This window comes from Corythoichthys intestinalis, chromosome 6 (assembly GCF_030265065.1).
Source record: "Corythoichthys intestinalis isolate RoL2023-P3 chromosome 6, ASM3026506v1, whole genome shotgun sequence".
NCBI classification, from domain to species: domain Eukaryota; kingdom Metazoa; phylum Chordata; class Actinopteri; order Syngnathiformes; family Syngnathidae; genus Corythoichthys; species Corythoichthys intestinalis.
This window is the reverse complement of record NC_080400.1, coordinates 58,449,829-58,462,753: the sequence shown is the minus strand read 5'-3', so window position 1 is coordinate 58,462,753 and position 12,925 is coordinate 58,449,829. Positions and strand designations below refer to the sequence as shown.

Genomic DNA, 12,925 nt, shown 5'->3' with positions numbered 1-12,925 from the left:
TTATCTAGAGTATATTTATGAATAAATATAATTAATTCAAATGATAGACCAGGGTTCACCAAATCTGGGCCCCGAGGCCACTTTTCCTGTCACCTTTTCCATGGCTCCCTCCTCCAACACACCTGAATCAAATATTTAAGATCATTATCAGACTTTTGGAGACATTGCTGATGACATCATTTGATTTAGGTGTATTAGGGGAGAGAGACATGAAAAAAAACGACAAGATAGGTGGCATTGAGGTCCAGATTTGGTGAACCCTGTGATCGACCAATACTACATTTCGCTTTCTATTTGAACTGGTTGTGCAAGGTTGTCCCAATCGTGAACAAGGCATTGAATAGGAATTGATTTGATTTAGGCTAACAACATGAAATACCAAAAGCTTTGCAACTATCATGTCAAGACTACAACCAATTTAAGTAAAAATGCTAAAGTGCTCCCAGAAGAAATTATTAAAAGCTGCCAAATAGCCATTAGACACGGAAAAATAGGCTGATGCATCAGACCCTAACGTACATGCAGCTGCTTCATGTTGATTGAATGTTGACATGCGTAATGCCGATGAGTGGTGAACCAGAAATATCTCAAATTCTCTGATCCTGACGGAGGAAGCTGGACAAACACACATAAATTTATAATGATAATAATGGTTGTCTCCTTGTGCCCTGCGATTGGCTGGCAACCAGTTCGGGGTGTCCCCTGCCTACTGCCCGAAGTTAGCTGGGATAGGCTCCAGCACCTCCGCGACCCTCGTGAGGAATAAGCGGCATGGAAAATGAATGAATGAATGAATAATAAAACTAGGGGATCCCGGGTGTAAAAAAATTAAGTAAAAAATGAAGCACTTTTAAATTATTATTATCTTTCTACCCCAATGAATAAATTAATAAAATATTGTAAATACAGTACATTAGAATACAAATAAATTGTTCTCAAAATTATGTTCTAATACCAAGGTCGGCGCGAAGAATTGCTGACCCTCCAAAAAAAAAAAAAACATGTTTAACAGAGACATTGACCCCAACATTCATGTACTCTAATGTACATGTCAAGTACACGTACTCTGTGCTCCCAAAAAAGTATAATTAATCTATCTTAATATTTCAAAACCTATATGATATCATTCATATCTTTAATATTATGTAATCATACACAATACAATAAATCATATTGCACAAAGAAATCACTGTGACTTTAAAAGAAAATCTTAAAAGACTCACAGTAGCCAAAACAGTTGCCGAAATTTCCAATTCAAGCCACAGTACGTACCAGGACGTTGCCTTCTATCGGTATATACAGAATCATGGTAGCAGTGAAAGCAACTTTAAATAGTCTTGCTATTCAACATAGCAATGCCAAGAGAAAGACAGTGCTAGTGCTAGTGTAAATGCTTTTTTCAGAATGAAAACCAATACAAACTGACTATTTTAATTTCCTCCACTCTAAAAATAGTACCTGAGTTCACAAAGGTATCATTCTTCAAATGAACAGGTTACCTGCTAGTGAAGTTATTCCACAAATCCAGTTTCTTTGAGGGCCAGAGTTAAACCAGTCAAAATCTCAGAGCAGGGAGCAAGCAATGAGCAAAAGTGTGTAGCGCGCAAGCATGACTGGTGAGCGAGAGCACTGATAGGCCAGCTATTCCTGACCCCGGACAGACAGGAGATCTGGGGACAGCTGTAGTGATATGAGGGTGCTGTGTAAGGGCTAAAAATAGGAACCTCCTTCTTTCAGACTGAGCAGGTCTGCCATCAGCAACTCAACACCCACATAGTCCATTTGGGAGTGTGACACGGCACACATGCTGTTACAGTTGGTGTCAACTCAGCTGCTTCTAAGCATGCATGTGTGTTTTAGTAAGTTCTTGTTTGGAAGCAAGTCGAAAAAACGATAGTCCTCTTAGAATGAAACAAATAGTTTAATTGCCATGAGGTAGAAACAGTTGATTCCAGCATGTACTTTGTGCATTCCTACCTCCAAATCAAAGATAATTAAAAAGAGTAAAATTGTTTTAAAATAACAATATTTAAGACTCATGGCAAAAAGACGTAGTGCAACCAGGATCAAAATATTTAGAGCTCACCATGCGCTCCCTCTTCGGGTTGCCAGTAGGGGTGTGACAAAATATCAAATGGTATGCTCATGCCAATAATCGAGATATCATTTTAAAGGGTACCACTTATAGAAAGACGTGTAGTTCTTAAAGATAAATGTTAGTACGAGTTATAATAATTTGATATTAAGACCCCTCTTAATGTTTTCCTTTTTAATAAAATTTGTAAAATTATTTTAACTAGTAGGTCACCATTGTTGTTGACGTCGCAGGGCAGTGATGTCACATGGGTATGCTGCCGAACTTTCACAGTGTCACTTTCTTTAACTACATTAACCTGTCATCGGTTCTGCCCTTCCAATTTGAACCTGAGTGAAACATTAATGAGAAGGACAGCAAAAGCTAAATGAACAGGAAATACTGGATGAGACGAGTAGCTTTCATGTGTCAAGTTCGCTAGTGACAGCACTCCCCTGCATTAGTGACGAGAGCAGGAGCGTGTTTTATGTCAAAAACTGTTTGCAAATCTTCATGGTAAACTATTGTGTGATCTTTTTCCAGTTTTATTATGGATACAGTTAGCATCCAGAGCTGTCGTGTGCTTTAGATATGATTTCGGTATACAGTGAAACACAGCAGTTTGATTATTGTTGCTGATAGCCCGGGGCCGTGCATCACAACACACGAAAACATTGGCTTCTACCAAGACGTCTAATACCTTATTTTTGTCACGTAAAAGCAGATGTCCAGATTGATGATCAGCCTACCTTTTGCTTCCCAGTGAATAAGTGACACGGAAAACGAATGAATGGATTAAACTTAGTTTGATTGCTGGTTATTCGTATAATTTTCTGCCCAACTGATTATAATGACACCTTCTTTTGCACATTGAGATCTAAGAGGCAGAGAAAAGCGAAGGGATACAGGCGTTCAGTGTCGTAGCTCGGACCGCGCAGTTTATTGACACAAGCTTTGGTAACTCCTTCACAACAAACATAAGTATCATATAGTTAAAGTACAACAAAAATAAGTCATATGTCTAAAAAATAATAATGTTCACAAAAAGTGCTTCAATCTCTATTAATGTGGCCCTGTTCTCGCATAGTTTAAAGGAAACTGGCATTCACAAATCCACAATACAAATAGATATGCAGAAACCACATAAAACTTACTCAGACTTTGGTCAAACTGTATTTAAACTAGGGCTGTCAAAATTATCGCGTTAACGGGCGTTAATTAATTTTTTAAATTAATCACGTTAAAATATTTGACGCAATTAACGCACTAGGCCCGCTCAGACAGATTTAAATGTCAGTACAGTGAAAGGCCAACTTGTTAATTGTGTTTTATGGAGTTTTTCCGCCCTCTGCTGGCGCTTGGGTGTGACTTGCATATGTTATGTGGCGTAATGTCGCCCTCTGCTGGCGATTCAGTGCAGCTGATTATTTGGGTTTCGGCGCGCTTTTCTGACGTGATTATATGTCGACGCGAACTCACACTAATAGACAGTGCTATTCAGACCAGCTAACGTCCGCATCCAGTATTCAGTGGCAGTTTTCATAGCCCCATCACACTGTTTGTGTCTAATACATGCATCGCTTGTGAGTTATATTCCTCCTTTGTTTATATTCATGAGCATTAGATAGTTATTGATGATGTGTATTTGAATTTGTTCACATATATGGTGAAATGCAGTTACATTGTTAGATGCTTGTGAGCTAATTGGCTAGTGCTCCTGCTCAAATGGACACGTGTGTGTACATTTTATGTTATTTTGTGATTTATGCAAGTTATTGACACATTGCCTTGTTATTTTCAGTTTTACAAAAATACAAGAAACGTGCTCCTGTCAAAAAGAGATGACTTCAATAAAGCCCATGCAACTTTGCCACACCGTCTGATTTCTTTTTGGAACTTATGTTCGCTATCTGTCAATTTGTGTACTCACACACATTGAGGACAGAATAGGGCTACTAGTTTATTTTTTTATTGAAAATTTTACAAATTTCATTAAAACGAAAACATTAAGAGGCGTTTTAATATAACATTTCTATAACTTGTACTAATATTCATCTTTTAAGAACTACAAGTCTTTCTATCCATGGATCACTTTAACAGAATGTTAATAATGTTAATGCCATCTTGTTGATTTATTTTTATAATAAACAAATACAGTCCTTATGTACCGTATGTTGAATGTATATATCCATCTTGTCTTTCCATTCCAACAATAATTTACAGAAAAATATGGCATATTTTATAGATGGTTTGAATTGCGATTAATTGCGATTAATTACGATTAATTAATTTTTAAGCTGTAATTAACTCGATTAAAAATCTTAATCGTTTGACAGCCCTAATTTAAACATTATAGCAACTCGTTGAGCTCAACAAATACACTGGATGGCAATATTTAGTCACAGTATGATGATGCTGGGAGCCATTATCAGGGGTCTTATATGTTGTGAAGACAACACTCAAATGAACGTAAGTCACAATGGACACGCACTAAACAGGAAACTACGGCGTCAGTCAAGGGACAAAACGCATTCATTGGCTTTAATCTCTTATTAATTTAAAACTCGCCATTGACACCGTGTGTTGTATTTAAATCACCTTACATAGTTAAAGAGTGACACTGGGGAAGTACGGCAGCATGTGACGTCACCGCCCTGCAACATCAACAACAATGGCGACCTACTACTTAAAATAATTTTACAAATTTTATTAAAACGAAAACATTAAGAAGGGTTTTAATATCAAGTTATTATAACTTGTACTAACAATTATCTTTAAAAACTACATTTCTTTCGGCATGGTGGCTGAGTGGTTAGCACATCCGCCCCACAGTTCTGAGATCAAGGGTTCAGTCCTGGGCTCCGGCCTTCCTGTGTGGAGTTTGCATGTTCTCCCTGTGCCTGCGTGGGTTTCCTCCGGGAACTCTGGTTTCCTACCACATCCTAAAAACATGCATGGTAGGCTGATTGAACACTCTAAATTGTCCGTAGGTATGAGTGTGTGCGCGACTCGTTGTATGTCTCATTGTGCCCTGCGACTAACTGGCAACCAGTTCAGGGTGTACCCTGCCTTCTGCCCGTAGTTAGCTGGGATAGGCTCCAGCGCCTCTGCGACCCTCGTGAGGAAAAGCGGCATGGAAAATGAATGAATGAATGAATGAATGTCTTTCTATCAGTGGTACCCTTTAAAAAGGTGTAAATGTTAAAAAAAAAAAAAATAAATAAAAAAAAAAAAAAAAGAAAGGAACCAACATGTTGCTACCAAAATCTTCCACCATAACAGTAATACTAGGGAGAATGAACGTTCATTCATTTGAAACCAGAGCATTCACAGTCACTCTTTCTGATTTTCGGAGCATTTGCAGGTCACTTCCTGTTGGGTTTGAGTCACTGCCTATTCATTCATATTCTGTAACCCAAAATCAACAGGAAGTGATCCATAAAATGCCCCCAAATCAACAGTAAGTGACCCTGAAATGCCCCAAAATCAACAGGGAGAGACTGAAAATTAACAGGTAATGGCCCAAAATTACCTCGTTGCCTGACATTGGCTGCCACTGACAGCAATAGAAGTGGGAGAGGCCCATTTCAAGTGGGAGGTGTTCATTCGCTGCCACCCTCCCCGTTCAAATGGATTGGACGTCTACTAGTGATAAACATACAGTAGTAGGATGAAGATTGCTTGTTTTTCTGTTCATTAGTCATTTTGTAGAATATCCTACAATGATTTCCTGACCAATGTATTGATAATCATTGTTGTGAGATCAAAGTTATTGTGAGCTTTGTATAGCAAATTGTATCGTAAGGTACCAAGAGGTTCCCAAACCTAGTTGCCAGATAAACACTTTGCCATGGAGAATCATGCTGTTATCATACCAATGTTGCATTTCTGTCAGAAAAGACTAACAAGCTACACATTAGCAATTAGCAATGTTACCAATTATCATATCAACAAACAGCATGGGTCGTCGCAGAATTTCTGTCATAATTTGTGCTTGTATTGCCGTGTAGCGTGAAATGTCCTTTGTTTTCCAATGATTTGTTGCTAAATATTGACCATTAGTGTCACTCAATGACTGGCGAGCTCACTTTGTTTCAGTCAATATGGATGCGTGACACGTAAGCTCGCGTAGCCTGCAGATCAGGAACCGTATGTGTGTCACTGAGGGGCCCCGAGAAGAAGCATTTCTTTCCTTTTTCCGTTTTTTTTTTTTTTTTTTACTACCTCTAAGGCCCTGGTAAGAGTTTACAATGGATGTTTGCCCAGTCTTTTGTTTGTATTTCTTTTGTACTTTATTTGATGTTTTATTTATTATTCATATCATATAATACATATTTTTGTCGCATAGTCTTGTTATGAAATGCACACCTTCCTCTGTCCTACAGAATAAAAGAAGCTGTTGCAGTAAATTATTTCATTATCTCTAGACCAGGGGTGCCCAATACGTCGATCGCAAAGCTAGGGTGGGTAGGAAAATTATTTATTTGTTTGTTTTTTAAATGCGCATAAGTAATTATGTTGTTTAAGCAACATAACCTCATACAACTAGATGGAGACGAAGACAGTGACAAACACAAATCCCTGTTTATAGTGAATTTGTTCATGTAAAAAGATGTTCACAAATTTGTCACCTCAAATCACTTTTGGAGGACAGATGACCAGAGAAGCATCACAATGACACACAGTTCTCAGTTGCCTTCACAGTTGCGCTTGTTCCGCCTCCCGATGGCTTCTGCTTTTGATATGATAAGATAGGCTTTGGTGTCTTGCAGTGTGGTCAATAAAGCTGTGCCATTTTAAATTGATGATGATAATCATTGTCAGATCTTCCAACCATTCCATTTAAATTTGCTGTCAAACCGTCAAACCGTGCACTGTCAGTAAAATGTGGTCTGACTACTAGACATCAAATAGTGGGCTACAGTCGGCGGTGTAAGTAACAGGCGACCACCTTGCGTCAGTCTCTGTGGCGGGCTCTATTGTAGCTGACATTCTCAAATGAAATACTCATTACTCACTTAATTATATCTGGATTTACAAAGGGATCGATTTATAGCAAACCGTATTAACGTGGTTATGATCCTATCTTGAAATACAGTTGATAATTGAGCATTGACTGTAATTGACCACACCGTGAAAGGGCCGACGAATGACGACACCAGTCTCTATAGTCTCGTAGAATAATGACCAACTGAGGTCACGCTAATGCAGGGGTGGGCAAACTATTCCACAAAGGGCCGCAGTGGGTGCAGGTTTTTGTTCCAACCCATCATGGGGACACCTTTTCACCAATCTGGTGTCTTATAAGTGCAATTAGGTAATTGCAGTCAGGTGCTTCTTGTTTCCGCTGAAATCTCATTGGTTAAACTCCCATTGCTGAATCAGTAGGAACAAAGACCAGACCCATTGCGGCCCTCGAGGACCGGTTGGTCAACCCTGCGCTAACGTTAGTTACCATACCTGTAGTTAATGTTAGGTTAATTTGTCAGTGTCGCTAATCTGAGTAAACTATTGACAGCATTAGGCGAACATTAATAGCTGCATGCTACTGCTGACGACATTTTTTAGAAGAGCTTATTGAAAATTCAGAAGATGAAAAGAGGCTAGTCATCTATTTGCCATGTTTGTCTCAAAGCCGAGGTTCCGTGCCACATATTGAAATAATTGTTTGAGAGGATGACAAACACGTAAAAGTATATAGTTGAAATGACCTAATTTGAAAGCAAAATAATCTTTTTTTTTTTTACCTATTGTAGGCAAGAGGTCGTGCTTTGTGTTTGTGTCCTGTGAATTTCAAGGACAAAGGTACTTCAACAAATCTACACTCCAAAATATTGAGACCAGAGTTGAAATCCACACATTTTTTCCCCATTCCATTGACTAATTAGGCAGATAGGCCCATGCAGAGGCATTGGAAGTCACTCACAGCAGGGTGTGCTGAGGATTTTTTTCCCATCCAAAAATAGCCATTTTGGTCCAAATTTGTCATGCGCGTTTTCTTCATACAACTGTGTGCACAATGGCAGTACGCACGTAGGCTACTACAAAGACAGCGTTCTATTTCACCTACAGCAGTGGTGGCCAGCCTTTTTTGAACAACGGACCGATGTAATGTGGGCCTTTTTTCACGGACCGGCAATGTGTGGCAGAAATTGACAGTAAATATGAAATAATACGTCGAGACTAAAAACGAGTATTAAGCGCAGGGAAAACGTCACTCACCATACACCGAATCCAAATCCGATTTTTTTGTTTTTTTTTACAAGCGTCCTCTCCTAAAGCTTGATGGCAAATTTCCGTGGTCCCAAGCATAACGAGTCCTTCTCCAATCGTGAAAGGTTTCTTAGCTTTAACAATACGCTTCCCCATGAGCTATGATGCTCTCAGTGCATTCGCTTTTGTTGCCTCGTTTGCTAGCTTGTAGCCACATATTATGCAGAATGGACTTAGTTCTAGGCTCCTCTTTCTTGCTCAGCAGGTGGCCTTTTCCCCGTAAAAAAAGCTGCCCAAACACGTCGCCGCCCGCATCACATAGTCAACAGCAGCTAAAGTTAATGTTTACATTGACTGGCGCTGGGCTGCTATAGACCTACTCACATGACGTCACAACCACGCCTCCGCACCATATTGTCCGTCAGCTTGTCGGGTTTAAGCATTACCGCTACGTAAATTCCTCCTATTATGGAGTGTTTTTCTGCTCGTTAACATTAATAATCAAAATGGTGAAGGCGTGTGTGGCGGTTGGTTGCAGTAACAGAGAAGATAGACGGAGAGACTTGAAGTTCTACCGTATTCCGAGAGACCCGGAGAGGAGAGCGAGATGGACTGCTGCAATTCGACGAGAAAACTGGGCATCAAACGATCACCACAGATTATGTAGTAGTCATTTTATATCTGGTAAGATGCATTCAATATACAGTGCCTTGCAAAAGTATTCGGCCCCCTTGAACCTTGCAACCTTTCGCCACATTTCAGGCTTCAAACATAAAGATATAAAATTGTAATTTTTTGTCAAGAATCAACAACAAGTGGGACACAATCGTGAAGTGGAACAAAATTTATTGGATAATTTAAACTTTTTTAACAAATAAAAAACTGAAAAGTGGGGCGTGCAATATTATTCGGCCCTCTTGCGTTAATACTTTGTAGCGCCACCTTTTGCTCCAATTACAGCTGCAAGTCGCTAGGGGTATGTTTCTATCAGTTTTGCACATCGAGAGACTGACATTCTTGCCCATTCTTCCTTGCAAAACAGCTCGAGCTCAGTGAGGTTGGCTGGAGAGTGTTTCTGAACAGCAGTCTTCAGCTCTTTCCACAGATTCTCGATTGGATTCAGGTCTGGACTTTGACTTGGCCATTCTAACACCTGGATACGTTTATTTTTGAACCATTCCATTGTAGATTTGGCTTTATGTTTTGGATCATTGTCCTGTTGGAAGATAAATCTCCGTCCCAGTCTCAAGTCTTGTGCAGATACCAACAGGTTTTCTTCCAGAATGTTCCTGTGTTTGGCTGCATCCATCTTCCCGTCAATTTTAACCATATTCCCTGTCCCTGCTGAAGAAAAGCAGGCCCAAACCATGATGCTGCCACCACCATGTTCGACAGTGGGGATGGTGTGTTCAGGGTGATGAGCTGTGTTGCTTTTACGCCAAACATATCGTTTTGCATTGTGGCCAAAAATTTCAATTTTGGTTTCATCTGACCAGAGCACCTTCTTCCACATGTTTGGTGTGTCTCCCAGGTGGCTTGTGGCAAACTTTAAACGAGACTTTTTATGGATATCTATGAGAAATGGCTTTCTTCTTGCCACTCTTCCATAAAGGCCAGATTTGTGCAGTGTACGACTGATTGTTGTCCTATGGACAGACTCTCCCACCTCAGCTGTAGATCTCTGCAGTTCATCCAGAGTGATCATGGGCCTCTTGGCTGCATCTCTGATCAGTTTTCTCCTTGTTTGAGAAGAAAGTTTGGAAGGACGGCCGGGTCTTGGTAGATTTGCAGTGGTCTGATGCTCCTTCCATTTCAATATGATGGCTTGCACAGTGCTCCTTGAGATGTTTAAAGCTTGGGAAATCTTTTTGTATCCAAATCCGGCTTTAAACATCTCCACAACAGTATCTCGGACCTGCCTGGTGTCTTCCTTGGTTTTCATAATGCTCTCTGCACTTTAAACAGAACCCTGAGACTATCACAGAGCAGGTGCATTTATACGGAGACTTGATTACACACAGGTGGATTCTATTTATCATCATTGGTCATTTAGGACAACATTGGATCATTCAGAGATCCTCACTGAACTTCTGGAGTGAGTTTGCTGCACTGAAAGTAAAGGGGCCGAATAATATTGCACTCCCCACTTTTCAGTTTTTTATTTGTTAAAAAAGTTTAAATTATCCAATAAATGTTGTTCCACTTCACGATTGTGTCCCACTTTTTGTTGATTCTTGACAAAAAAATTAAATTTCATATCTTTATGCTTGAAGCCTGAAATGTGGCGAAAGGTTGCGAGATTCAAGGGGGCCGAATACTTTTGCAAGGCACTGTATATTCAGAGGGTTTTGGGCTGACAACCACAATTAAGATCATTGCGAGGCTAATCGCCGACAAAATACAGTTTCAAATTCAAGATTTTTATTTCTTCCGCCATCATTATTTTTTGAATAATATTTAGCTGGTACCAAGTGAAAGAAGCTGGCCTCGTCTCCGGATCATCAGTTAAACAGGTGTGTCCAAACTTTATTTGGATTTGGTGTGGTAAAAATGCAGGGGGCTACCTTGGCTGATTTATGTAGAACAATATATTTAAACGCATTTTAGCAAGCCCTTCTGTGTGTCACATTTGATTTATTATAATTTTTTTAATTCATAATTTCAACAATCTCGCCTTTGTGGCGTTCTCTTTCGACACTCGGGCTTTTGCGAAATACTGCTGCTGTGAAATCAAGCTAGCTTCAAGTTGCTATAATTTCTCGCTGCGTATCTCTCCCCTATAATGTTGTACATGTCAGCGTCTTTTTTGGTAATCGCGTCACATCGAACTCTTTGAAAACAGCGACTGTCTCTTTGCAAATGAGGCAGACACAGTTGTTGCGTATTTTATTGAAGAAGTAGTCCAATATCCACCTATCCTTGAAGCGTCGGCCATCGCAGTCAACTTTTTTTTTTTGATTGTCGCCATTTTAGAAAATTGGAAGGGTCACACGGGGTAATGTTGCTTAGAGTGCTGCTCTTAAAGTTTTTCCAACGTTTCATGAGAATAGGCTGAGTTTCTGTGGACAAGATAGTTGTAGATATCAGGGTAGCAGATGTCAGGCAGAGACGGCGAACACAACAGGTCGAAAAATATCGATTTAGGCATCGAATATGGATCTGGTGAATGGATAGACTGAAGCTTTTCCACATAACGCCTTTTATGCAACGCATCCAAGGAGTTTACAGCGTCTGAAAGCACCGGGGCTTCCATGAATTGCACTATAAATTGCACGACAAATTGAAACCATTGAGAATACGGATAAACAATGATGGACAATATGGCGGCTGGATACAGCGACACGTCATTCTGTGACGTTGGTGAGTAGGGTCTATAGGTGTGCAAACACCCTAGTAATTGCGGCCAACCACTAGATGGTGACCTATACAAATCTTTACTTGGATTAGTGTATAGAGTAGATGGGGATATTAATGTGTCAAGAGCCACAGGCCAGATTGCAGTCGTTAATAAATTATTTATTTCTCTGCGGCCCGGTAGCAAGTGCTCCATTGACCGATGGTTGGGGACCACTGACCTACAGTGAGTGGACTTTTTTTTTTATTGGAAATAACAGCGACCTTGTAGTATAACGCAAATCAGTGCAGCAACACAGCGCAACGACACACAAACACATTTGAAAACTTAAAGGTCCAATAAGCTTCAGTTTAACACTCCCTTTTAACAACACTAAAATCAATTGCCTACGAATTTCCAACAGCGCTCTGCAAGGCGGCAGCTCAACAGCAACAACAAATTGGCTTCAATGCAACCATGTCTTACCCATTTGAAGACACCAAAGATAGAACTATCATCGTAATCATCTTCATTTTAAACCTCGAATTGAATTTTAGAAAATATCCCTGTTATTGTCAAGAAAAAAATTTGATAATCGCTATTCGTTTTTGCACCATGTTAACGCCTCATCAGTCAACGGTTATATACAACAACATATATTTAATCACCAAATTTAAATATTCTATTATTTCAATGTTTTATCTACTTTTAACCCAAAAAAAAAAAAAAAAAATCTAGCAAATCACATTTATTCTCCCCAAAACCAGGGGGTGCTGCAGCACCCTAAGCACCCCAATTCCCGCGCTACTGGGCCAGAGATGAGTAGTAACACGTAACCCGAGATACGGATATTTAAAATTCAGAAGAGTGATTTTTTTTTTCCAAAAGGTCAAAAGTTCAAGAGGTCGTATCTCCATATGCCCTGACCTGTTGGTGCGGATTTATTTTATTTATCTTTTTAGATTTACCCATCCGAAGCATCGTTTCTTTAAAGTTTCCTCAAAATCGGAGATGGTTGGCTTAACTCTTAATTATTTTGGGTCATTTGGCACACAATAACCCAATAAATAATATTAAAAACAAAAAAATAAACGCTGAAATAAATTAATGGGGTAAATATTTATATAATTGAAAATACATTTAAAAATTGAAAAAAGAAAATAAAGACTAAAGTAAATAGTATAGTAAGTAAATATTTTAATGAAATATTCAATTAGATAGTCATTCAATTTTGGCACTCCTAGTCCTCCAAATAGAGCTCAGCTATCAAATCAGCTGCAGCCAAGCCACAAGATGGAGCTAAA

The 12,925-nt window shown here is 39.4% G+C and overlaps 1 protein-coding gene across 10 annotated transcripts in view; it reads right to left on the bottom strand.

The window, feature by feature from the left end:
• Window positions 1–12,925, bottom strand: part of LOC130917327 (unconventional myosin-XVIIIa-like) — a 176,664-nt gene that overhangs the window by 131,359 nt on the left and 32,380 nt on the right. For 3 of the 10 annotated variants that reach the window (XM_057838616.1, XM_057838618.1, XM_057838619.1), the window contains exon 1: window positions 1,500–1,686. The exons of 2 other annotated variants lie outside the window; for them this stretch is intronic. The gene's annotated coding sequence lies outside the window, so the exon portion shown is untranslated. Of the gene's footprint in view, window positions 1–1,499; window positions 1,701–12,925 lie in introns of those variants that run through there. 5 more of the 10 variants (XM_057838610.1, XM_057838609.1, XM_057838611.1 and 2 more) reach the window with 5 other exon arrangements.